This window comes from Eumetopias jubatus, unplaced genomic scaffold, assembly GCF_037043125.1.
Source record: "Eumetopias jubatus isolate StellerSeaLion01/CBP00866 unplaced genomic scaffold, mEumJub1_p1.0 scaffold_4, whole genome shotgun sequence".
In the NCBI taxonomy this organism is placed as follows: domain Eukaryota; kingdom Metazoa; phylum Chordata; class Mammalia; order Carnivora; family Otariidae; genus Eumetopias; species Eumetopias jubatus.
In genome coordinates, this window is record NW_028274810.1 from 27,423,481 (window position 1) to 27,451,236 (window position 27,756).

The window sequence follows — 27,756 nt, forward strand, 5'->3', positions numbered from 1 at the left end:
GTCCGCAGTGTTTGATTACTGGCTTCATGCCAACCTGGCTGTTGTTAAATGAAATACTCAAGGAAAGAGCTCTGCCTATAAAAATGAAACCTAATTTAATTTTTAATCAAGTAAAAAATAAATTTCTGATTCTACATGTATAACAAATTGGAAAGAAATGGACCATTTCAGCCTAATACTCTGCCTCTTTGCCTGAAGCTGAAGCTGGTTTAATTCACCATGACAAATTTAGATGTATTTATTACATGTACCCTCATGCTTTGTATGAAAGAAGGCCATTATTTTACTTAGTCATTCTTTCCCATGTTCCATACCCAGTTTGAGCTGTGAAATGTCTTAAGTTCAGTAGCAAATTGATGACATAGAGAGTGGGTTATTGTCCATAAGTGGGATACTGTGATTTTTTTTTTCATTAGATATTTTCTGTGGTGAGCCACAAACTGGATGGTACTGAGATTACCACTGTTTGCATAGTATATAAAATTTTTATTAGCCTATTGATTGACATGTGTTTGAAACATTAAGAAGAGTCAACTACCTTCTTGTTGATATGCCAGAATTCTTACAGGAACTTTCTTTTTCCCTTGAATTGCCGTTAGTTTGATTCTCTTTGTATAATGACCTTCCTCTGGTATTATATTTTTTGGTGATCAAAAACCTTTATAACATGTTCAAAGGAAACCTAGCTGGACAAAGGAAAAGTCAGCTGACCCAAGATGCCTATCTATAAATGGAGTTAAGTGAGAATAAGATTTTTCCAACCAAGTCAAATAAGAAATGATTAGACCACAATTGTCTACTGCTTCATGTTTTCCAGGATTAATGAAATCATTTGTTTAAATTTGTCCGGTTCCTGTACCTCTGTTAACCAGTCCCCTGTAACACATTAAAATAATGCCAGTGTTCCTTTTACCCAGTTTGTATTTCTCCTCAGTACATGCATTGTAAACTTAGCAACATTCATAAAGATAGAGAAGAACCAACTGTATATCATACGTGCATTTAGCAAGTCTGATGATGGCCAGAGTCCACTGTGAGAAGTGATGCCATGTGAAAATCCTCCCACATATCTGGTTTCTTATGACTGACAGGCTGCCTTTCCCAGCTGCATGGGGAAATTACCAGCTGTACCACTAACATGTTGGCCGGGTGACAACCTGTAGCTGCTTCCATCCACAAATGAGGTATTTAATTTAAACGTTATGACTTCTGTTTCATATTTTGAGTGACCTCAGAACAAAATCTGGGTCAGAGTTAGGCTGTATATAATCAGAGATTGCTTTGAGTTGTTTTTATTTTTCTCCACTTTGGGGGACTCTCCAGAGCTTGAAAATAATGTTTCTTTCCTTTCTAAATTGATCCTTTTTCCACTTGGCAAACATTCCGTTTTTCCTCTCTGCAGAAGCCAGTGTGGCTTTGCCTACCGGTCGTCTCTCTCATTTCACTTTGCCTGAGTCACTCACTCTCTGAGTTGTCCCTGTTCCAGCCCATCACAGGCGCTTGGGAGCTCTGGGCACGGTGGGGCCTCTTCCTTTCACAGTGAAGGCTAGCGTGTTTTCCTAAGGATAACAATGTGACTACAGTGAAAACAAAAATGAACGTTGAAGGAAAAGGAATTCAGTTGTGAGAGGATGAGAAAGGGAAGCGCGATGAAAACAAAGCTGTTTCCAAAGAAAGGACTCATGTGTGGTCAGAGGCAGTGCACTTGGAGAGCCCTGGCCTTGTGGGAAAGGGTGGTGGGAGGCACTGGCGGCTAAGTGAGAACAGAGGGGTGGGATAAAGAGAAAGGAAATCTTTGAAATGATCTTCAGTTAAATATGTGATTCCTAGAGCCAGTCCCAGTTTCACAGCCTCTCAAGGGCCTACGTTAAAGTTTCAAATGAATCTGGATAGCTCTATTTTTATAGTGTCTGAGAATCAATAAAGTGCCGTTTTTCATTAGCATTTTAAAAATCTCCCTTTGGTCTGAGGGTAAAAGGAAAAGAAGGGAACACAGAGAACACAAATAACTGAGTATGGTATGTGAATGCTTAGTTAGGAAGGCTGTGGCAAGTCAGGTCAAGTGCACTCATTACAGATTTGGAGATGGCTAGAACCAGAGCTGGTATGGAAGCAGCTTGGAGAGTTTTTGGAAATAAATGCAGACCGTGAACTCCTTGAGCAAAGGTAAGATGTGTGACTCATCTTGGCAATCCCAGCAGCTAGTAAAGAGAAGCTGGGGAGGAGGGGTGTAGGAAGGAAGGAGGCAGAGAAACTGTTAAAACTTAGTGATGACTTCTTAGAACTTACTTAAGTGGGGTAGAAAAAAAAAAATGGAAAAAAAAAAAAAGCCTTACAGAGCTCCTCCTTGGTTAACTTTTGAATTAACTGAATTAATCCCTGGAGGAATTCATCTAAGGATTTTTTTGATCGTGCGTTTCTGAAGTGTTAAATGTTGCCTTTGTCAAAGCGAAAGGAAATGGCAGGTTTCTCATTCATCTTAAGCAGAATACTGTTGCTTTATTTTTTTTTATTGAGATGAAATTCACACAACATAAAATTAACCATTTTAAAGTGTAAAAGTCAGTGGCATTGAGTACATTCACAGTATTGTACAACCACCACCTGTATTAGGTTCCAAAACATTTTCACGAACAGTTGCTTTACTTTAATGCCTGTCTTGAAACCACTTAGGGCTTTTTTCTTTATAAGAGAAAAAGAGAGAGAGACACATACATGTATACATATCTAGTCAGTGTTTTGTAACAGCCTCTGGAGACTAAATGCCATCTTCTTCATAGTCTGTCTTTTGGATTTCTCGTTACCCTCCCCACAAGTCAGTGGGTAAAACTGTACCCCTTTAGGCTAGCATTTCCTCTTTGGCAGTTGCTTTTTAGTGATTTCTTTTTCTCCTGGCCTCCTGGTATAATCCTTATTTTTTGTAGCATGAAACCACCTGGTCATGGATTTCTTTTTCTTCTTTTTTTTAAAGATTTATTTATTTGAGAGCGAGCGAGCACAGGGGTGGGGGGAGGGGCAGAGGGAGAGGGGGAGAGAGAATCTCAAGTAGACTCCTGCTGAGTGCGGAGCCCGACTTTGGGCCCCATCTCACGACCCTGAGATCATGACCAGAGCCAAAATTAAGAGTCAGATGCTTAACCAACTGAGTCACCCAGGCACCCCTGGAGTTCTTTTTCTAGTGTTAGACGTGTATGAAGTTAAATCACCTGTAGAAAACTTATTACTTCTCTACATGGAGCATGAGATTTAAGATCCTACTTACACCGGGACAGCATTTTATAGGAGATGTAAGCCATGTGCTTCCCGCCTTCCATGGAGCCTTTTTCACAGGGTCATAAGAACAAACTCTGATTTTCTCTAAGGCACGGTGGCAAATAATTATAAAATTATTCTTCAAAAGGACCTTCCAAACAGGGTTGAGGAAACTATGATTATCCTAGGTTTACTGAGGGGAATGAGTAAACACCTTACAAATTTCAAACGTTGTGGCTTACAGAAAAAGATATTTTAGAAGTATTGTTTAGAGGAGTGGAAAGGGTTGGATTCCAAGCAGGTTAGAGAGCTTGCACTGATATTGCACACTCTTAAAAATAGCAAGAAGTTCCCTGCTGATAAGACCTTTGAATTACAGAAAGAACATGTTGTGACTGATCATTCCTTTTAAAAAATGTGAATACCAGATTTATAAGTTTCATATGTTTATGATGTCAAAATTTCCATATTCTGTCATAAAGAATGAAATCTGCAGTGGGATCAGCTGTAGAATTGCAAAGGGCAGCAAATTCCATCTGTTAGCAGAATACCATTTTGTGTTCTTGGTCTTCCTGATTTCACACTTAAGCCATTTATACAAATCTTTGACAAAGCAATTTTTAAAAAATATTTACTGCTGACAGTTTGTGAAAACAGGTTTGCTCTTATGGGCCAAATAATTGCTTTTCTGTAAAGACAGGTGTCACATGCTCAGATCAATTGTGTCCACATCTTCAGAGCTCCAGATGCTGTTTTTCAAAAGACTTGCTTACACAGTACAGGATTTTGTAGATAAGTCTTGTTAGTGGAGGCAGCGCCCAGAGCTCAGGAGACTGGATCTGGTGCTGTTTTATTATTCCTAAGCCAGCTGTCCTGTTTCACCTTTTTAAGGAGCCATGATCACCGCTGTGAAGTCACATGGGAAGAAAAAATTCCTCACTTCTCCCTGCCAAAGGAAGACAGAATTGGGGTGGGATGGGCGCTAGGAGTCAGTGGAGGTATAGAGTTCCCTCCTGTCTATGGGAACTGGACGGGGCCTCTATGTGGCCAACTGCCAATCTTCAGGTCACACAAGAAGAGTTCTCCATTTTTTTGTTATAGGTTTCATCAAGAACTCCCCCTGACTATTTGTTTTACATTTTTTCTTTAAATTTCCATGTTACTGTTTTCTCTGGTCTGCATTCATTTGTCATACCTTAGTTGTGGTATGGGAGAAAAAAATGCCATATTGGAATCAGGAGGTTTGGGTTTTACTCTCAGCTTTGTCAATAATTAGGTGTGTGACTTGAAGCTAATCAGTCAGCCTCTCTGAGCTTAGCTTCTCCTCCTATCAGATGGGAATGACATGAAGAACAGTAGAGGGAGGACAGATGTCAGGTCTACTTGCTTTTAAACAGTTCACTCTCTCCGCCAGGAAGGTGATTTCCCTACCATTCAAAACCACTAACTCCTGTTCACCTCCTGCCAGGATGACTTAACGTTCCTTGCACCTCCTGCACCTCATAGGGTCATAGATAGAGTGGAAGCCCAAAACATGTTCTTAAAATTAGGATGGTGACTTAGCTCTTAGAGTCTGTCTGGGGTTCCTCATGGTTTATTTAAGGAACACTTATCACTCACATACATGCATCCAAAAGCTCGGTTACGCACCTCCCATCCTGTCCTGCCCAATAGCCTTCTCTCTTCTGTCTCTTTTCATACCTTGACCATTCTTTCTTTCTTCCTCTCACTCATTCACACCCCCAGCCTCCCATTGGGATCATCTTCCCCTTGACATCCTCCCCCACCTTGCTTTCTTTATGAAGACCCTGGGGTTTCGCCTCTTAACCTCCACTCTTGGGCAGCTACCTTGATCAGCTTCTATTGCAGAAACTATTCTTTTCCCTCGGGTCTATTGAGAAATAGAACTCAGTTTTAATTTTTGACAATTCTCTCCATTTTTTTCTGTCCCTGAACCTGGCACACTCACCTTTGTTGTAAGGGCTTTCTTGCTGTTGGCTATAGGAAGCAGATAGGTGTTGACAAAAAATATAAGCATTATGGGGGGCGCCTGGCTGGCTCAGGCAGTAGAGCATGTGACTCTCAGTCTCAGGGTTGTGAGTTCGAGGCCCATGCTGGAGGTATACGTTACTTAAAAAAAATTTTTTTTTAATTATAAGCATTATGGGAGTTAGATGTGTAAGAGTTTATGGATTACTGATGGACTTCATTCAAATATGAATTGGATAAGGTCTTTCTGAGTGCCTTTTCTTTGTCTACTTCAGTGAGCCCTTTTTTTATTTCTAAGACAAGCACTCCTCAGGCCTCCTGACTTTTCTATCAGCTAATTCTGAAGCAGACTGATGTTCCTTGGGCCACATGTGGATTCAAACATGTTTTTTCTTATTCATACAGTTAGTTGGTCAGTATCTGGACCATGTAGTTAATCAGTGTATTTCAGATTGCACAAAAAACCCATATGTCTGGCTCTTTTTGAAATATTGGAGGAGAGGATATTAGCCAGAGCTCAGTCGTGACTTTCCCATCCAGGATACGTGCTCTCTCTGGTCTCTTACCCTTGTTTCACTTAGGTGGGTTCCATCAATGGACCACATTTGTGTCCAGCCTTCACACTTTTTCCTGAGGACCTTTATGGGTGGTAGCAGTGGGAAGGGGTAACTTGTCGGTCTCATGCACATCATGGAGGACTAGATGCAGGCCATGTGAGCGAAGACAGTAGGCTTATTGTGCACAGTAACAGGGCAAACCTGCTGTCCCTGAGCCCTTCCTATTCAAAGTCCTGGAGCCGCGACTGCTGATGTGGAAGAATAGTTAATACTTACTAGATGACTTATTATCTTTGTGGATCTCTAGATACAAAGATCAATGTGGATCCTCATATTCCCCTTCCTCAGTCACAGTAAGTCATCTCCTGGTGGAGAATCCACTTTTATGCTTTGAACCATAAACATATACAGATAATACCTTAGCAATAATTTAATCTCACATGCTTTACTTATTTTTAATTTTTAAACTTTTTTTAGAGAGAGCAAGAATGGGGGCAGTGGGGTGGAGCAGAGGAAGAGGGAGAGAGAGAAGGCTCCACACTCAAGCATGGAGCCCGATGCCAGGCTTGATCCTCTGGCCCAGAGATCATGACCTGAGCCAAAATCAAGAGTCAGCCGCTCAACCAGCTGAGCCACCCCGGCACCCCCTCCCCCACCCCCACTCTCTTTTAAAAGCTTAGATAATAGAGTCAATAGGGGGAATGCCTTGTCCAGAGTCTTGGGATTAATAGCAAAGCATGAACGAGAAAAACCGGTTCTTCTCACTCCCAGCTCCGGGCTCAGCTCTAGGCCACACTACATATGAAATAGATTTCTCTCCCCTCTAAGGGTAACCAAGTATATACTCTTCACAGGGAACAGAGGAAATGGGCTTGGACAACACAAATACTGGGGTTCAGAATCTAGGTCTCCCATTCTGATATTTGGGCAAGCTTAAGTAAGTTGTTTAATCTCCATAAACTTCCTTTTCTTCATCTGTAGAAGACGGACCATAATGCCTACCTCATGGTCTGTGTGAACAAAACTAGGATGTGCAGAAGCGGCCTCCGTGGTAGTTTCGTAGGTCTTCCTCCGCCCCCTTTGTCACTAGGTTAGATATTCTCTTCCAAAAATTGAGAGGCTAACAAAGAGTTAATATTTTTAAATTTAAGCCAAGGAATGTCTGCACATTGCCCAGCTTGGATGATGTGGTATGCCTAACTGTTTTCATGTTGATTTTCATGCCACAGTGAGCCCCTTCAGGCATGAAAACAACCAAGGATTATTTGCTTCTCTGTTCTTTCTTTTTTGGCTCTCTTGTTGTGTTTTCATCACAGTCTCCAGCCCTTCCAAAAGCAGTCTGTCAGGGTTTACCAGTGAATCTCAGCTTTCTTCTGCTCGGCCACCATTCAAGGGCATCCTGAATCTGCCCCTCTCAAGGAGGAGCTCTTCGGCATGGGCCCGATTCTCAGTTACATAACTCATTTCCTCATTTTCTGGAAGCTTCTTCTGAGCTTTGCTTTGCACTATCACTCCATCCAGATCTTTCCCTTCTGTGAACCCCTCTTCAACTTCTAAGTTAGCATTTAATTGTTCTCTAGTCATCTTAGCTCTATTACTTTTCTCCTTCCCCAGATTAGATTGTGAGCACTTTCAGGTCCAAAAACTAAGTCTTCTGGCTTTATCATGACCCACTACGGAGTTTAGCAATGTGTCAGGTGCTTAGCGAGGTCTTTGATTCATAACTGGCTTGTAGGGAACTGGAACACACCATGACAGAAGTTAGCAGCTCCTGATCCCAGCTCCCACTGGAATACTGCACTGCCTTCCTCCTTGGTCAGCTAAGTATCTCCTCCCTAACCGCTACCCTCTTGTCCCTCTTGAACCCACTGAAGGTGAGTGGAGTCCAGGGGCCCTTTGAACTGCTTCCTGGCTCATCTTTATCACTGGGACTCCCTCCCTCCTATCCAGGTATGCCATGTCCTCTTCCTTATCAGAGAGCGCGGGACCTTGGACCTCCCCTCCTCTAAGAGTGCCATGGCAAGTTCAAAACCACTCAGCTCCCTTCAGATTGAAAAGGACTAGGAAACATAAGCAAGCCTTAGGAACTCAGGTCCTCTTCCTTCATTGCCATTCTGCCAAAGCACCCACTTGATTCTTAAGGAAAATGTGATTCATTGAATCATTTTTTATTTTTTAAGAGTATCTGCAACCATCTATGTCAAATTGCTTTCTTTTGCTATTTCCTTAAATCACAAGACCTAGATATCAGAGCAGGATTTTACTGATCATAATCTGAATGCCTATCCTTTGAAGTTATTTATTTCTGAATTTGTTACTATTTTTTAAAGTTACTATTGTTTACAAATGGTTATAATTATTTGTAATTAAATTATTCACAAATTTGTTACTATGTTTCATTGAATAACTGCTGTGAGCTGGGCACTGTGGATGGTGGAGATGACTATGAAGCATGGACGGCATTTATGTTCAGAGGAGTATAGAATCTAGGAGATGGGGCACCTGGGTGACTAAGTTGGTTAAGCGTCCAGCTCTTGGAGTTGGCTCAGGTCATGATCTCATGGGTCGTGGGATTGAGCCCCATTTTGGGTTCCGTACTCAATGGGGAGTCTGCTTCCCCCTCTTCCTCTCCCTCTGCCCCTCCCCCTGCACACGGGCGTTTTCTGTCTCTCTCAAATAAATAAATCTTTTTTTTTAAACACTTCTTTTTTTTTTTTAAGATTTTATTTATTTATTTGACAGAGAGAGACACAGCGAGAGAGGGAACACAAGCAGGGGGAGTGGGAGAGGGAGAAGCAGGCTTCCCGCTGAGTGGGGAGCCTGATGCGGGGCTCGATCCCAGGACCTGGGATCATGACCTGAGCCAAAGGCAGATGCTTAACAACTGAGCCACCCAGGAGCCCCATAAATAGATAAATCTTTAAAAAAAAAAAAAAAAAAGAATCTAGGAGACAGGCATGGCCCCAAGTACAAGGCTAGGAAGGAGGGATCATGTGGACTGGGAACTGAACTGACTTGCCTCAAGGTTCAAGCCAGAAACACCAGTGTGATTATTTGGAGGTATTTTAAATCCTTGGCCCTCTTTTGGAGGTGAGAGCAGGTTAATGAGCCATTATCCCATGATTCCCAGCTGCACAGACTACATAGTAAAGAATATGGCATGTGGTTCAGGATGTCTATCAGAATGATTCCACAAGGCAGGAGTAGCAAATATACTTCAAAGAACTCAGAACAAATAGCCCTTTAGGTCAGTTTTTAAATCAGTAGCAGATCGGGCACTGCAAGAGAAAGCCTGTTTCCCAGCCAAACAGCGGACAAACCAAAAAGTCCAGGCTCCCACAGTCTCTGGGGAGTAATTAGAACTTGTGCAGTAATCAGCTAATTTGGATTTCTGAGAATGATTCTAAACACAAAATGATAAAAGTTGGGTAAAGTAAACCATTGCTTTCTAATCGAATCACATAATTCAGTTAGAGATTTATAAAGTTAGAAGTGCTGGAGGGTAATTTTGTTTTGTTTTTTGTTTTTGTTTTTGTTTTTTAAAAGGAAAAGTTATTTAAAAGCAATGCTATTAAAAACAACTCCCAGCTAAAAATATATGGTAAAACATTTATCTCACTAGGGACCTGAAAAAAGTTAAGTATCCAAGTTGGAGTCTAGCCCTCATTAGAGTAATAAATTAGTTTTGGAACTCTGAAGTCATTATTTGATTTCTTTTGTCAGCATAGCCAGTTCAGATTTGGGGGGATTGTTTGCCTTATTTGTTAGCAAAACACTGTAAACATCCACGTTCTGGTTGCTGTGTTTTTATTATAAAGCACAGGAAAATTACTTTCATCAGAAGAAATGAAGGGTTAGGATAAACTGAGTAAACGAGTTTGGGTCAAGTTCAAATATGGCCTCTATTTATCCTACACTGGAAAAATGAGACAATTCTATATTTACACATTTAGCAACCCTAATACTTGTAATGAACAGGAAAGATTCTTCTGTATTGTTTGCTTAATTTTGGTTTGTTGTTTAATCAACAGTGCAGACACAAGAAAGGGTTGAACAATATCTTACCAGATGATACTTTTCCTGTAATATCATTTTTGATCTTTAACTTTCCTTCCAGCTTTAAGAGTCTTTGATTACTTTTTTTTTTTTTAAGATTTTATTTATTTATTTGACGGAGAGAGAGAAAGAAAGCAAACACAAGCAAGGGGGGGGCGGGAAAGGGAGAAGCAGGCTCTCCGCTGAGCAGGACCCTGGGATCATGACCTGAGGCGAAGGCAGACACATAACCGACCGAGCCACCCCGGTCCCTAGAGTCTCTGGTTCTTGATTCTAAAGTGATGTACTAGGAAATTCCACCAAAGAACGGCTGCTTGGAACAGGCCCAGTTGGCCCTGGAGCATAGATGTTCTCAAGAGGGGAACCCGGTATATGATGATATAGTATGTGACTAACTTAGAGAATATTGACTGACTAGAGGTCCCTCAGAACTTTCCCTAACTCTGCTAATACACCCTCGGGGACCACCAAATCTGGCATTTGAATGTCTTAGTAACAGATGTGGAGAACTAATTATTATTTAATGAGCAGCAAATTCTTACTGAGCTCTCCTACAATAACCTGGTAGCTTACTCTAATAGGAGAAAATGACTATAAAATAGTTCATAAAAGTTTAGTTCCAACTCCACTTCTGATTGAGTTTGATGGTATTATTTCCCTAAACTAGAGATTTGGGGTTACCATGACATTCACCAAAAGATCCAAATCACATTTACGTGGAAGTTCATATGATGAAACAATAATGAAATTAAGTTGGGTTAAATTTTTTCATTATTTTTAATTTTTATCACTTTGATTCATTAAAAATGAAGACTGAAACAATAATCAAATTTAGTTTTTGAATTTCAATGATAAGGAATGATAGAGAATCTTAATCCTGTTTTATATGGAAGTAATTGGGATCTGTAAGTTACTAGGCTAATTTAGATGCCTGCACCATCCCTCATTCTTTTCTGAGTTGGTTTTCTGATCATAGTGTGGCCAGATCAGCACACAGTAATCTAAATATATGGTCAGAACAATTCCTCTGACTTTATTCAATTTCTTTGTTTATATAATGAAGAATTTTGCTTGTTTTTATTTCTGCTAGGCCCTGTTGGAATTTGAATCCTATCTTCCAAATTTGTACAACTTTTCACTAACTATGGAATGATATTCTGATATTTTTTTCCCTTCCAGTCAGCAAGAACTTCCTTTTCTTTGTAGAACTTAGAATAGCAAAAAAGCACTAACTCATCCTTGTGGTATTTCTAAATCCATAATCTACAAATGAGTAGCTAATGGCTACCTTAGCTAATAGATAGCTAATAGAAATACCAGTATACTAGCTTGCTTCTTTCTATCATGTTTTTAAATAGATTTCATTTTTTAGAGCAGTTTCATGTTTATAGCAAAATTCAGCAGGAGGCACAGAAATTTCCCATGTACCCTCTGCCCCCACACAAGCATAGCCTCTCTCATTATCAGTGTCCCCCACCAGAATGGTACATTTGTTACAACTGATGAACCTACACTGATAAATCATTATCACCCACAGTCCATAGTTTACATTATCTTTCACTCTTGGTGTACATTCTGTAGGTTTTGACAAATGTATAATGACACATATCTAGCATTTTAATGTCATGTAGGATGGTTTCACTGCCTTAAACATCTGTGCTCTGTGTATTTATACTTAATCAGTATGTACCCATTCTTATGGGTTGTTTTATTTGCATTTCCCTAATGACATATGATGTGGAACATCTTTTCATATCCTTATTTGCTATCTATCTGTCTTCTTTGATGAAGTGTCTGTTAAGATCTTTGGTCCATTTCTTCTTTAAAAAAAAGATTTATTTATTTATTTGGTGGGGGGACAGCACTATCAGGAGGGGCAGAGGAAGAGGGAGAAAGAATCTCAAACAGACTCCACTGAGCGTGGAGCCTAATGCAGGGCTGGATCCCAGGACCCTGAGATCACAACGTGAGCTGAAACCAAGAGTCGGATGCTTAACCGACTGCACCACACAGGCACCCCTGGTCCATTTCTTAATTGGTTTGTTCATTTTCTTATTGTTGAGTTTTAAAAGTTTTTTGGTATATTTTGGATACCAGTTTTTTTGTATATTTTGGATACCAGTCCTTTACCAGATATGTTTTTTGTAAATATTTTTTCCCAGTCTCTGGCTCCTCTTTTCATTCTCTTGACAATGTCTTTTGAAGAACAGAAATTTTTTATTTTTTGAAGTCCAGCTTATCAGTTATTTCTTTCATGGATCATACCTCTGTTGTCATCTCTAAAAAGTCACCAACAAACCCAAGGTCACCTGGATTTTCTCCTATGTTATCGTCTAGGAATTTCATGGTTTTGCATTTTACATTTAGGTCTACAATACATTTTGAGTTAGTTTTTATGAAGAGTGTAAGATCTGTATCAAGATTCATTTTTTTGCATGTGGATATCCAGTTGTTGAAAAAACCATCTTTGCTCCATTGTGTTGCTTTTGCTCTTTTGTTAGATATCAATTGACCCTATTTATGTGGTTATACTTCTGGCTGTCTGTTGTTTTAATCTATGTGTCTATTCTTTCACCAATATCACACTGTCTTGATTACTATAGTTTTAGAGTAACTCTTGAAGTTGGGTAGTGTTAGTCCTCCAGCTTTGTTCTTCTTCAAGATTGTGATGGCTATTCTGTATCTTTTACCTCTCTATTTAAACTTTAAAATCGATTTGTTGATATCCATAAAATTATTTGCTGGAATTTTGACTGGGATTTCCTTGAATCTGTAGACCAAATTGGGAAGAACTGACATCTTGACAATATCGTTTTCCTGTCCATGAAGATGGAATATCTCTCCATTTATTTTATTCACCTTTGATTTTGTTCATTAGAGTTTTATGGTTTTCTTCACATAGACAATGTCTGTACATATTTTGTTAAGATTTATACCTAAGTATTTCATTGTTTAGGGTGCTGATATAAGTGGTAATGTGTTTTTAATTTCAAATGTCAGTTGTTCAGTAGGAAAGTGATTGACCTTTGTGTATTAACCTTATATTCTGTAACCTTGCTATGATCACTTATTCTAGGAATTTTTTGGTCAGTTCTTTCAGATATTCTACCTAGATGATCATGCCATCTGCAAAGACAGTTTTTTATTTCTTCCCTCTTAATCAGTACACCTTTTATTTCCTTATTTTATTACATTGGCTAGGACTTCTAGTACAGTGTTGAAATGGAGTAATGAAAGGGGACATCCCTGCCTTGTTCCTGATCTTAGTGGGAAGACTTCTAGTTTCTCACCATTAAGTGTGCTAGCTGTAGGTTTTCTGTGGATATTTTTATCAAATTGAGGAAGTTCTTATCCCTACTTTACCAAGAGCTTTTATCACGAATGGGTGTTGGATTTTGTCAAATGTTTTTTCTCCATCTATCCACATGATCATGTGATATTTCTTCTTTAGCCTGTTAATATGATACATTACATCATTAGGTTTTCAAATGTTAGAGAGCCTTGCATGCATAGGATAAATCCCACTCGATTATGGTGTATTGTCATTTTTAAACATTGTTAGATTTGATTTGCTAATATTTTATTGAGGACTTTTGCATCTGTCTTCATGAGAGATATTGGTCTGTAGTTTTCTTGTAATGTCTTTGGTTTTAGTATTTGGGTAATTCTGGTAGCATAGAATGAGGTAGGAAGTATTCCTTCTACTTCTGTCCTCTGAAAGAGATTGCAGAGAATTGATATAATTTCTTAAAAATATGGTATTTTTTTAAGAAATTCATGAATTTCCATGTCATCCTTGCAGAGGGGCCATACTAATCTTCTCTGTATCGTTCCAGTTCTGGCATATGTGCTGTCAAAGCGAGCAGTTTCTCTTTTAAGGAAAAAAATGCATTTTCAACAATGAAAATGCTCTGAATTTCCAAGTACTACTTTCCACTTTTTGGGGTACAACTTCACTGTGTGTATCAATGATAAAGATGGCTGGATTTCAACTTTATACTTTAGTGAATGGAAGATAAATGTACTACAACCAAGATATCACTTAGGAGCGGGGATGGGGATGATTGAGGACAAGTCTAGGCTGAGTCCTATGTTTCTGATTTGGGTAAATGAGTGAAATGATCTTAAGGGAAAGGCTCTCAGCTTTTCCCCATTGAGGATGATATTCACTGTGGGTTTTTCATAGATGGATTTTATGAACTTGAGGAATATTCCCTCTATCCCTATACTCTGAAGAGTTTTAATCAGGAAACTGCATCAATTGAGAGGACCATATGGTTCTTCTCTCTTCCCTTCTAATGTGTTCTGTCACATTGATTGATTTGCGAATGTTGAACCACACTTGCATCCCGGGGATAAATCCCACTTGGTTGTGGTGGATGATCCTTTTAATGTATTGTTCGATCCTATTAGCTAGGATTTTGTTGAGAATTTTGGAATCCATAAAGGAAACAGTCAGTAAAACAAAGAGGCAACCCACAGAATGGGAGAAGATATTTGCAAATGACACTACAGATAAAGGGCTGGTATCCAAGATCTATAAAGAAGTTCTCAAATTCAACACCTAAAAAACAAATAAGTCAAAAAATGGGCAGAAGACATGAACAGACACTTCTCCAAAGAAGACATAGAAATGGCTAACAGACGGGGCGCCTAGGTGGCTCAGTCGGTTAAGCGGCTGCCTTCGGCTCAGGTCATAATCCCAGGGTCCTGGGATTGAGCCCCGCCTCCCTCTCCCTCTGCCTGCCTCTCTGCCTACTTGTTCTCTCTGTATATCTCTCTGCCAAATAAATAAATAAAATCTTTAAAAAAAAAAAAGAAATGGCTAACAGACACATGAAAAAATGTTCATCATCAGTAGCCATCAGGGAAATTCAAATCAAAACCACATTGAGATACCATCTTACACCAGTCAGAATGGCAAAAATTGACAAGGCAAGAAACAACAAATCTTGGAGAGGTTGTGGGGAAAGGGGAACCCTCTTACATTGTTGGTGGGAATGCAAGTTGGTACAGCCACTTTGGAAAAGTGTGGAGGTGCCTCAAAAAATTAAAAATAGAGCTACCCTATGACCCAGCAATTGCACTACTGGGTATTTACCCCAAAGACACAGATGTAGTGAGAAGAAGGGCCATATGCACCCCAATGTTCATGGCAGCAATGTCTGCAATAGCCAAACTGTGGAAAGAGCCGAGATGCCCTTCAACAGATAAATGGATAAAGAAGATGTGGTCCATATATACAATGGACTATTACTCAGCCATCAGAAAGGATGAATACCCAACTTTTACATCAACATGGATGGGACTGGAGGAGATTATGCTAAGTGAAATAAGTCAAGCAGAGAAAGTCAATTATCATATGGTTTCACTTATTTGTGGAACATACGGAATAGCATGTAGGACATTAGGAGAAGGAAGGGAAAAATGAAGGGGGGGGGAAATCGGAGGGAGAGATGAACCATGAGAGACTACGGACTCCGAGATACAAACTGAGGGTTCTAGAGGGGAGGGGGGAGGGGGGATGGGTTAGCCTGGTGATGGGTATTAAGGAGGGCACGTACTGCATGGAGCACTGGGTGTTATACGGAAACAATGGATCGTGGATCACCACATCAAAAACTAATGATGTAATGTATGGTGATTAACATAACATAATAAAATAAAATTTTTTTTAAAAACGAGTGAAATGAAGGTTTAGCTTTAGATACATGCTGAATTTCAGCTGCCTTTGGAAGTGGGGATATCCAGCAGGCCAGTGGCTCTACTGTCAAAGCACAGAGAACAATCTGGATTAAAACACTGATTTGGCAACAGGTCAAGGGGATGGTTATCTAAGAAGATATTTAGGAAAGCTTTCCTATGTAAAGTCCATTCAAGAAGGTAGAGTTAAAAGCATTGGGAGGATGGATCTAGGAGGAGGAAATGTAAGGCCAGGATGGCAGTGAGGGTACAAGAGAGAATTGGTTATTAGAGGCACTAACTACAAAATTACTGTCTTTTTTCCTCTTTGTGAATGTTGAAGGCTCATTCAAAGTTAAGACTTATAACTTCAAGTTTATTATTACTATTTATGATTATCTGGCTTAATAATTTCAGATGCCCATTAAAGTCCAGAGACTATAGTTTATAGCTTTTTATTTTGGAATCATTTAAAATTTACACAAAAGTTGCAAAAATAGTAGAGAATTCCTATATATCATTTCATCCAGCTTTCACTAGTGTTAGCAGCTTTTGTAACCATAGTACAGTTATCACAACCAGGATATTAACAGTGGTACAGTACTATTAACTAAATTACAGTCTTTATTTGGATTTTACCAGTTTTTTCACCATTGTCCTTTTTCTGTTCCAGATCCAACCCAGGATCCTACACTGCAGTTAGTTATCAGAGCTCCTTCGTCCTCTACTTTGTGACATTTCTTCATTTTTTCCTTGTCTTTCATAACCTTTACACTTTAGAAAGGTACTAATCAATTATTTTGCACACAACAGAGGCTACCGTAGTATGTATCCTGGGATTCATTCTTACACTATTTAGGAATGAAAGTTTTAGGTTTTATAAAGACTGTTTCATGTTTATGAAGATCCTGATGTTTACATACAGCTGCAATTATTGTGTTGTCTTACTTCCGTGGGGATCTGTAGTTATTTGCAAATTTCTGTTCCCTCCTTTACTGCAAGGAAATGATGTATCTTCTGTCCTATTTAGTACAGCAGTCTCTCTGTGTCCAGTAATGATATGTGAAGGATCAGGTGAGGAATAACTTACTGCCTATACAGTTCCTAAGTTAATACATTTTTATTTTATAAGTCATTTTGAAAGCCTTATACAGGTTCCTCAAAATCTTAAACATAGAATTACTATATGATCCACCCAATTTCATGCCTGGGTATACCCAAAATAATTGATAGCAGGGACTTAACCAGGTATTTGTACACCAGTGTTCATAGCACAGTAGCCAAAAGGTGAAAACAACCCACGTGTCTGTCAACAAATAAATGGATAACAAAATGTGGTAGATACATATAATAGACTATTATTCAGCCATAAAGGGGAATGAAATTCTAATATATGCTACAATATCTATAAACCTTGAAAACGTTGTGCTAAATGACATAAGCCAGACAAAAAGGGAAAATATTGTATAATTACCGTTATATTTCCAATATAATTCAGTTATGTAATTCTAATAGGCAAATTCATAGAGACAGAAAGTAGAATAGCACTTACCTGGGGCTGGGAGGAGGGGAAAAGGGGAGTTAGTGTTTAATGACTACAGAGGGGTTTTTTTTGTTTTTTGGTATGATAAAAAAATTCTGGAAATGGTAAATAGTGATGATTGCACAACATTGTAAATGTACTTAATGCCACTGAATTGTACACTTAAAAATGGTTAAAAGGGTAAATTTTATGTTATATATATTTTACCACAATTTTTAAAAAGCCTTAAATAACTGTAACTTTCCTGCCCCGCCCATTTGTTGGATTATTTTAATCCAGTATATGTTTTTTTCATATTTCACAGATTAGATTTTTCCTGAGAAACCTTAAATAGCATTATTATAGTAAAGCTGACATTATAAAAATTGTATTTCATCTATCATTAGAAATTTGAAAAAATGTTATCTCCAATTTATTTGAATGTGAGTAAGATAAATTCTGGTACTGGTGATTAATTAGATGAAGATCAATAATATAAGAAACATAAGCTTATTCTGACTAGAAGTTCACTTTACTTGTTGGCTTGGGTTTCGTGACGACCATTCTTAAAAAGTTTAGCTTCTGAATGATCTACCTGCAGAATATACCACCTCTGTTCATCAACCTCATGACAGTATGCCTCAGATTCTCCAGAAGTAAAGAGTGAGATACATGCTTAACTGCAGGGACTAGGGACATGCAGATTAATGAGCTTCAGATTTGTCACACAGTTTGCTAGCTTGTTTAGTGTCATGAATTCCATCAGAATAACATGGGAGAGGGAAGAAGTAATTCTCAAAAGGGAATGCTGGGTAAAACAAAGATGTCTGCCATATCAAGTCAGTTCATTAGTTTATTAAATGAATATTTATTGAGCATCTGTTTTGTGCTAAGCACTGTTCTAAGGGCTTGGGATACATCAGGTAACAGAGAGATGTCCCTGCTCTCGTAGTTTATCTTCAAGCTGGTCTGGCCAGCTGCAAAAGCTTGTTGGAACTTGAGCAGCCAGTAGAAGTGTCATAAAGTGTTTAGATGTCTGAAGTTAATCTGTCCCTTATTTCTTGGTCAGTCACGTGAGGCTATTGCATTCACGGTGGATAGCAAGCTAGTGTTTGTGCCCTAGTGATGTCTTTGTAGAGTTCTGCTGTGGCTTCCAAAGTTTCAGACCAGTGGATGATGTCACTGTGGTTCAAGAGTCTCTAACATATAGAATGGAGAGATGAACTGGCACTGTTTCAGCCCCAGGACACAGCATGTTGGCAAGAGCCAGTCAAGTTTTTTCAGGGTTTCAGTCTTGGACCAAAATGGGATGAAAAATCTGGAGCCTGGATGGAATTATCCATACAGTGGGACTCAAGCAGAGGTTCATTGGATACACAAGAATGCAGGAACTTTCCACACACACATCAGATCCATCCTTAAGGGAGAAATACTAACTCCAGTTTATGGGCCAAGCCCCTGGAAAGGGTGGCATACCTGCCAGTCTTGGTTAGATTGACTTGGGACATGAGCAGGGCCCAGTCTGTTAAGAGAAAAATGTCTTCAGACAAGAAATGACTGTAGAATGGCAGTAAGCACACACTGTCAGCAAACAAAAATAATTGTTAGGGTCTATTAACCACACCCACATTTTCATTTAATCCTCAAAACAAAAACAAAGGAAAAAAAGGCACTGAGATCAGAATTGTAGTTGCAAGTATTAAAAATTCAGATTTGCCTTGCTTAAACAAACAGAAAATTTCAATATTGGCAATACAGTGTTGATTAAGACAGATCCTCCCCTGCTCCCTTCTCCATCCTAATCTCACTGTGTGGAGTGATAACGCTTTCCCCCTTTTGGGGATGTTAGGAGATTGTTTCAGTTCTGGAAATCACATTTAGTTCTAGGCACCACACTTTTAAAAGGCCACTGACAAATTGGAACATGTTCAGAGGAAAATGACCCAGATGGTGAGGGAATATGAAACCAAGTTATATGAGAAACAGTTGGAGGAAGTAGGGAGATTTTAGCTTGAAGAAGAGAAGATTAACCAGAGAGTATTACAGAGACCACAGTTTTTAGATTCTGGAAAAGATACTACACAGGCTAGGGATTTATCACTCTTTACCTACTGGAGCCTCCCAGAACAAGGGCCACTGTGGAGAAGATAAAGGAAGAACATCAAAAAGAACTTGATAAAAATCAAGGGCCATGCCAAAAGAAATGGACCTCATTGGAGGCGTATCCCAAGGCCCACATCTCTGGAGTTATTCTAACAGAGGATGTCAGTCAGTGCCTGCTCACATTATACTTCCTCCATGGGTCTTTTCAGATTCCCCCACGGCTAATAATATCTCTTTCCCTTGTTCTCCCTTTGTACTTTTACCTCTCTAAGGTGCTTCCATGATTTGCATTATATTTTAGTTCCATTTATATATGTCTCTCACTAGTGATTCTCAACCCTTTCAACATAATGTATCCTTTATATAACAAATACTTTATAACATGCCCTTTCCTATCCTGAACTGAAACTCAGAGTTAATATAACCCTCCTCTGCATCACAGAATTCCAAAAATGCAATATAATGCCCTAGTTGTAATACAAAGGAGAAATAAAAAGAAAGTAATTAATAATCACATTACATATTTTACAGTATCTCCAGGCATGACCACACGAGGAGACACAATCAGGTAGATAGATTAGAATGTGGAGTCACCATGATTAGGACAGCCACAGTGCAGACTGATGCAGATGCATTGTACTGATAACTCAAAAACTGTGAGTGGCTTTGCTGCCTGTCATGTAATTATCTTTATTCTTGTTTTTTTTTTTAATTCATACCTTTTTTATTTTAAAATATATATAACAGGAGCACCTGGGTGGCTCAGTCATTTAAGTGTCTGACTTAAGCTCAGGTCATGATCTCAGGGTCCTGGGATTGAGCCCCACGTCAGGCTCCCCACTCAGTGGGGAGTCCGCTTCTCCCTCTCCCTCTGCCCCTCCCCCTGCTTGTGTGCTCTCTCTCTCTCTCTAAAATCTTTAAATACATATATTGTGTATATATATATATATAACATATATACATATGTGTGTGTGTATATATATATACATATATATATATAATTGACCATTTTAACCATTTTTAAGTAAACAATACTGTGGCATTTAAGTACATTCCCATTTGTGGTACAGCCGTCGCCACTCCCCATCTCCAGAACTTTTTCAACTCCCCCAATTCGTGATGTAATTTTCCTAAATAGTGAACAGCTAGCTCTTGGTAAAGGTCCAAACAAAACAAAGTATAGTCTTTGCTCAGTTCCCATGGTAGTTCTATTTAGGAACATTCAATGTGTATATGAAACATGCAAAAAATGTTTTTTATCTTTCTGTGTGAAAGAGAATTAGGTTCTAAGCTCAAATAATTATAAGTGGAATGTCACCTATACGGACATCCAGTGGGACACAGGATAGTGCTTTGCTGTATTAAACAGTCCCAAATATTACAGAATGTCTGTATCCATGGCCCTTGTCCACTAAGTGCAAATAACATCCCCTCACCCCCGTCATTGTCACAACCAGAAATGATCCTATTAGTTTCCCGATACATTATCACCATTAAGAACCAGACTGTACAGTGCATAAACTCCAGGAAGGCAAGACCCAGTGTTGTTCTCTTATAACCTCCTTAGTACCTGCTACAAAAGCACTCAGTGTTTGTTAAAGTTGAGAATGCCGTAGAGAGGATGCTCAGATATCCTTCAGGTTGTCTCTTAACTCGGCTTTTCTTTTTTTTTTTTTTAAGATTTTATTTATTTATTTGAGAGAGAGAGAATGAGAGACAGCACGAGAGGGAAGACACTCTGGGCACTCTACACACACGCCAAGCCCTCCATGCTTTTGTAGTATAGCTTCCTGTGCCTAGAGCAGTGTTACCTTTTTTACCTAGAAAACTCCACCTCGTGCATCAAGACCTGGCTTAAACATCTCCTCCTCAGCTCCCAGACCAAAGACAGAATTACTCAGTCTGTGTCTCTGTTCATATCTTCGTTTTGGCATTTCTTGCATTAAACTTTATTTGTCCACATGCCTGTGGTCTCTGCCAGACTGAGTTCCTTGAATAGAAGTTAATTGCTCAGGCTTTGGAGACAATGGCTAGAGTTTGAAGGTCACATGATTTAACAGTTCCATGGTCCTGGGTAAAGCCCTTGATCTCTTGAAGCCCCAGTTTTCTTATCTGTAAAATGGGGATAATGTAATGCTTATAACATATTTAAGATAAAGCTTGAAATGTAAATAACCATTATCATTGGCTTTGTATCTGTCCAGCATCCCCAAGTAAGCATAATAGAGAAGATGCTTACCAGCTGTTTGGAATGAAGGAAAGAAAGAACTGCTGCTGTTGTCAAATTCTAGATTTTATTATTTAGTCACAAAAGTGAATGTTCTCTTTGGCAGTTGTGGCCAATTTTGTCATGAATAAATTTAACCTTGGAAAATATTTTTTTGAAAGTGATGTATTTTCCTCTCTAACTTTTTTAGGTGCATTAAAAAGCATCCATTCTGAAACAGTAACATACAAACTCTTGGGCTTGTCAAGTCCATGCCCACTGTGGAAAACTATGTGCCTAGAAACTCGCGTGTTTGGGATTTTGACTTCTGTCTTCCAACATGTGAAGTGCAGGGAATGTCAGCTTCCTCTTACTAATCTGGGATGGGGAAGAACAGTGAGCGCCGCTGGTTTGATGAGCTGAGCTCTGTAACTCATCTTCAGTTAAAAATATATAGTTTTATTCAGCTTATGGCTCAGTTGTTTCCTTGCTTTAAAAAGCCTTTTATATGTCTCAAGTGCTGCTTGCAATATAAAACTAAATCCTAAATTTTAAAAAACTTCCATAGCTAATACTCTGCTAAATGTTTAAAGCCTGACATTTAATCTGCGTGAACTGAAGCTCTCTGATTTCACTGTTTGCGGCTAGTAAATGTCACTCTAAACATTGTTGCTTTCACTCACACTTAAGCCTTTCATCTGCAGTGGGGGCAGTGTGTCAGAGAATTCTTTGTGTGCCACTCTAGCAAGGGGGAAAAAAAAGACTCAGCCCGGCCTTTAAACAGTGAAAAAAACTGCTTGGAAGGCAGAGACGACCCTGTTTTTATATGGTGTTTGTGAACACACAATCCTGACTTCTACCAGATACTCTTAAAAAGCAACTATATTAGCTCAGTCTGAACAGGGTCCCCGCTGAGCTCATACACGGTTGCCAGCCAGACAGCTCCCCACTCTTTTGTGACTGGAGGGGGATGGGAGGGCAGGGGGGAAAGGGGTAGGAGATGTTGTCATTACTTTACTTCACTTTTGCCTGCAGGAGGAATCTTGTCATCTTCTGGCTCCCAAAACTATTTTCAACCTGGGTGTTTTATTTCTTAGTTCCTGAAGGCTACTGGCACACAGATCAGCTCTCACTTTTCATCATCTTGACATGAAATGGAAAATCAGTTTGTGGCTATTTTCATAGCCAGTGATTTACTCCTGGTCTTTTATCTGTCTCCCCTTTATGTTCTTTGTTTGGACATATTTTTATTTCCCGTGTCTGCAGCCTTCTGTTCAGCTGGGATCTCTATGGCCGTTCTTCCTTCGCCTGCCTCCTCCCTAGCCCCTACTCCCTGTCCCTTTTGTGCGCTTGCTGCTTCCTGCTCAGCTGCCCGCCTTTCCCTATCTGTTACATGCCCTGCAGTGCCAATTTCGCTGCTTCTCCGTATCTTCCAGGTCCCTCGTCTTTGTGTACCTACAGGGCTCAATCAGTAGTGGCCCATGCTATAGCCAGCAGCAAGCAGACATGCTGAACTCATCCCTAACCACTGTTGCGGACGGATAGATTATCAGCTAAATTCTTAGGCGTACATGGGTGTTTACAGTGGCTAATGCCACTGCTTCCAGTTTCCTGGCAGCTGTATGGAAGCATGAATTGAAACCTGGAAATAGAACGTTCTACAGGAAGCACTAGAGTGGAATTTTAGGAAACCATGGGCTTTTCTATCAGACATAGATTCACGTTTCTGTTCTGTTGCTTATTAGCTTTGTGGCCTTGGACAAATTCATTCATTCACTTAACAAATATTTATTGAGTGCCTATTATGTGCCTTGTGTTTAGCTTTTAAGAAACCAGTTAATGGCCCTCTGTCTTCCCCTTTTATGTTTACAACCAATTGAGAAATACGACATAGGAAGGAAAATATTAGCTTTATCGAGTGATAAAAGCCAGATTGGAGGTATTGGCTTTTCTATGTGGCCACTATGGGTTTACTAAATCTTCTCCCCTGAATTAGACTGTGGGCTTGCCTCTCTCCTCTACTCAGCACACAACCCAGAGTAAAGGATAGATATGGAAGATGGACAGACTAGAAGAAAGAGAGTGAAAAAGCCCGTGGGCCTGCCAGGGCCAAGCATCCTGAGTCTGTTCTAAATTCACCCGACCAGGCAAGCCCCTCCTCCTGTGCAGGGAAGGGTAGAGTGAAAAGACAGAAGAACACACTTGGCTCTTCCCTCCAGGGAGACAGGAGGGGTGCATATTCCCCCTTAACTGTGAGCATTACACTTCATTAGTGATTGCCATAGTAAGCAAAATAAATCTTGCTGGTCTGTTTCTTCACCTGTAAAATACAGATAATCATACCTATCTCTTATTGTGGCTATGGAGACGAAGATGAAATGTTACTATTTACAAATAATTTGAGGACCCGTTAACCGTCTTTCTTTGGTCAGGGCCAGCCTGAAGTAGAATTGGTCATTCAGGGGTCTGATTTGTCTTTGTTGCTCCCTCTCTCTTCTCTTTCTGAGCCCTAACTTGGTCATTTTTTTCCCCTCCTCATTCCTGTTTAAAAAAAATAAGTGGGAATACTGGTCCTCAAGCTTTTGATTTCCAGTAAGCACACTGGCCAAATCTTTTCTAATCCTGGCTTATGTGTTTAAAAAAACAAAACAAAACATTAATTTGGACAAAGAAAGCATTTGGAACAATTAAGTCTACTTTAGCACTACAAAACTGGCTGTACCTGAAGGGTCACTAAAGGACAATACGTGGCTACATGGGAGTATGTGCCTTGATTCCTCATGTTTATTGTTGTTATATTAACTTGAGCGATGCTCATGAGTTTCAATATTACTGTAGAAAATAATCCAAGTGAGCCTTTAAATCACAAACCACGGCGATGAAGGAAGACAATACGGATAGGGAGTTTTAGGAAAGAACTTTTAGGGTGTTTGGACTTTTATGTTGGGGGCAGCAGGAAGCCCTTGATAAGTGATAACACGATCAGGTTTGTATTTGAGGAAAAAGTCTCGTGGCCGCACTGTGGAGAGTGGAGTGGAGGAGGAGGTGAGCCTGAAAAAGCAGGTGCTCTGAGGAACCAGGTGAGAGGCTCATCCCAGGTAGTGGAGATCAAGGGCAGTGCCAGATTGAAGAGGCTTTAGAAATAGAATTGGCAGGGTTTGGGTGAGAAGGGGGACAGAGAAGTATATCAGACACTGTTTTTTAAAGTTAAAAAAGAAAGGGAGCACCTGGGTGGCTCAGTTGGTTAAGCATCTGCCTTTGCCTCAGGGTCCTGGGATTGTGCCCTTTATCGGCTCCCTGCTCAGCGGGGAGTCTGCTTCTCCCTCTGCCCCTCCCCACTGCTCCTGTTCACTTGAGAATGCTCTCTCTCTCAAATAAATAAATAAAATCTTTTAAAATATACATATATAAAGTTAAAATAAAAAAGATTTCAAATGCCACAGGCCCTTCCCCAACAGATTAGAGGGTTAGCATGGGGAATCCAGCCTGGGAAGACAGTTGGAGCCAAAAGAGAGATGGAGTTGGCCAGTAAGAAGGGGTGGACCACTTCCCCAAGAGGGAGCTGGAGAGGGAACCCCCTGGCAGGTCAAAGCTGCAGGGTATAGTGTAACACAGGGATTTGCCTTCCACTGACTGCAAAGAGGAAAAAGAGGAAAAAGGAAGACAGAAAGAAAGTAAGTCACTGTGTTAGGAATATTTTGGGGCCACATGCTTTCTAGAATGCAAGGAGGTCATAGACTCTCCTGCCTCATACACAATTATGTCTAACCAGTTTTTTCAAAAAACAGATCTATCAAAAGTACTTAATCAGATACTTAGCTAGATGTTACATGTATTGTGGACTATATTTTATTGGGTTTTTTTAAATTGCATTCTTCTTTTGCCTTAAATTGCCTAGGTTAGAAAGAATTCAGGCCCTGGGACAGGCTCTCTCCTTGTAGTCTGTTTTTATAGGATGCTACAAGAACTTGTGGATTTTAAAACGAAGATCTAAAAACTGTGAATAAGAAAAGATCAGTGAATACTCTTGCAAAGTAGAAGGAGAAGGAGAGGGGAACAATTTTTTTTTTTTTAAGATTTTATTTTATTTTGGGCGCCTGGGTGGCTCAGATGGTTAAGCGTCTGCCTTCGGCTCAGGACATGATCCGGGGTCCTGGGATCGAGTCCCGTATCGGGCTCCCTGCTCCTTGGGAGCCTGCTTCTCCCTCTGCCTCTCTCTCTCTAAAGATTTTATTTATTTATTCATGAGAGACAGAGAGAGAGAGAAGCAGAGGGGGAAGCAGGCTCCCAAGGAGCAGGGAGCCCGATACGGGACTCGATCCCAGGACCCCGGATCATGACCTGAGCCGAAGGCAGACGCTTAACCATCTGAGCCACCCAGGCGCCCCGAGGGGAATGATTTTATGGCATTAGAACAGTAGGTGATGTTCTTCTCTCACCCTTTGCTATCTATAGATTGTCTAAAGGTTGTTACTGATTGAACATAATAGCACCCAGTGGCCCTCATAGCAGAGCTCTATTGGGCAGATCAATGGTGAACACACACTTTAAGTTTTATAAGCGATTATATAAGGCAATGAAAAAAATATTTCTTCTGTTTAAAGACTAAAAATTTTCTGTTCGTTTCATGGTATTGGAGTGGATAGTTTTTATTTTTATTTTTTTGTTTTTTTAAATATTTTATTTCTTTATTTGACAGAGAGAGAGCACAAGCAGGGGGAGTGGCAGGCAGAGGGAGAGAGAGAAGCAGGCTCCCTGCAGAGCAAGGGAAGCCCGATGTGGGACTCGACCGCAGGACCCCGGGATCATGACCTGAGCGGAAGGCAGTCGCTTAACCAACTGAGCCACCCAGGCACACTGGAGTAGATAGTTTTTAACTAATGACATGTTATCAAAAGCTTTTGTTTTTCTTTGTAAGGGCAATATATAAAGCCATTATTGTTTGTTTTTTGTTTTTTTGAGGCATTTTGTGATGTTAAACCACCCACCACCACTAGAGACCCAATAGTGAATCAGCAGTCTCTGCCAGCCCCCCCCAAGACTTTTTTGTGCACCCATTCTGTGCAAAGTACACGAAAGGAGCTGAATGCAGTACTGCGTTTGTAGATTGTAGACTCCCCGATGGTTCGCTCATCTTCCCACCCGCCCCCCCGCACCGTGCCAAGAAAAATGCCAGGCATCATTATAATTCCTTATACATGTTAATTCACTCAATTCTTACAGCAACGCTACGATTTAGTTACCTGCCATTTTCAAGCCCTGTTTTGTGGCTAAGAAAACTGGGGCATAAGGAAAAAAATTGATTTTCCCCAAGGTTTGATGGCTACTAAGTGGCAGAGATAGGATTCAAACCCAAATAGTTCGAAAATGCAGCATCCGTGCTGTAATCATTGTACTGTGCTACTCGCTCTGCTCAGGACGTTACTGTTGAATTTGTGAAAAAATGTCCTAATAACGACATACAGGTGAGACAGCCCAGAGTGATGGGCTAGTGGTAGCTATTAGAACTACAACAGGGATTTTAACACACTCAATCATAATTAACATCAGATTTAAAGTTAGCGTCTATCACGTGTGTGAGTGCCTTGCTCCAGTTCTCTCGAATTCCCTTTGCCAGCATCTTCCCCAGCCAGAAATTACCCCAGGTTTGTTTTTGAACCCAGCGCTGTGTTGGAAAGGCTCAAACCACAGTGAGCTGGCAGGGGAGACCGAATGGGTTGGACAGGCAGGGGGGGCAGGGGTCAGGGACAACAATGAAGGAGCGACATTAAAGGCTGTGCAACGCTTACTCTCCCTGGAAACGCTCAGTCAGACTCAGGAAGTGTGATTTAATCCTGGCGAAGAGAATTCTGTTTTATACCCTAGAATGGAGCTCTCACAGAATTTTATTTTCAGTCTTGCCCTGGGAAGCTTTAGCAGGAAAGAATTTGGTGTACGTTACTTGTCCTCTTCACCGGACTGCACAAAATAAGGGTTTATTCTTCTGCCAGCCCACCTCCTTTTCCCTAACAAAGCTCTTAATAGAGGACCTGAGAACCTGCTGCCCCAACAGAAGATGCCTGGACTGGGGCCCAGCAGTGCCCTCAGCAGGGTTTGGGGGAGGAGGAAAGACCCTTAATTAAGTCAAAAGAGCCACTGTTGATCTTGAAAGAACATCAGCCATACAGATGACATGAAGATTCTTTTCTCCTTTCGGCTCTAAGACTCATCTTTTGGTATTTGTTGTGAGGCAACCGTAGGCAGAGAGACTAAGAAAAATAATAGCAACTATGCATAAGGGACTTGCTGAGTTTTCAGTGCCTTGCAGACCTTACCTCACTTACTCCTTACCATAACGTTACGTGGAAAGCACTACTTGGATTCCCCTTTTACAGATGGTGCAACTGAGG

The 27,756-nt window shown here is 40.2% G+C and overlaps 1 protein-coding gene and 1 pseudogene across 1 annotated transcript in view; one reads left to right on the forward strand and one right to left on the reverse strand.

Moving 5' to 3' along the window:
• ALG14 (ALG14 UDP-N-acetylglucosaminyltransferase subunit) overlaps positions 1–27,756 on the forward strand; it is a 93,741-nt gene that overhangs the window by 48,101 nt on the left and 17,884 nt on the right. The window lies entirely within an intron of this gene.
• LOC114208135 (U6 spliceosomal RNA) lies at positions 13,604–13,720 on the reverse strand (annotated as a pseudogene).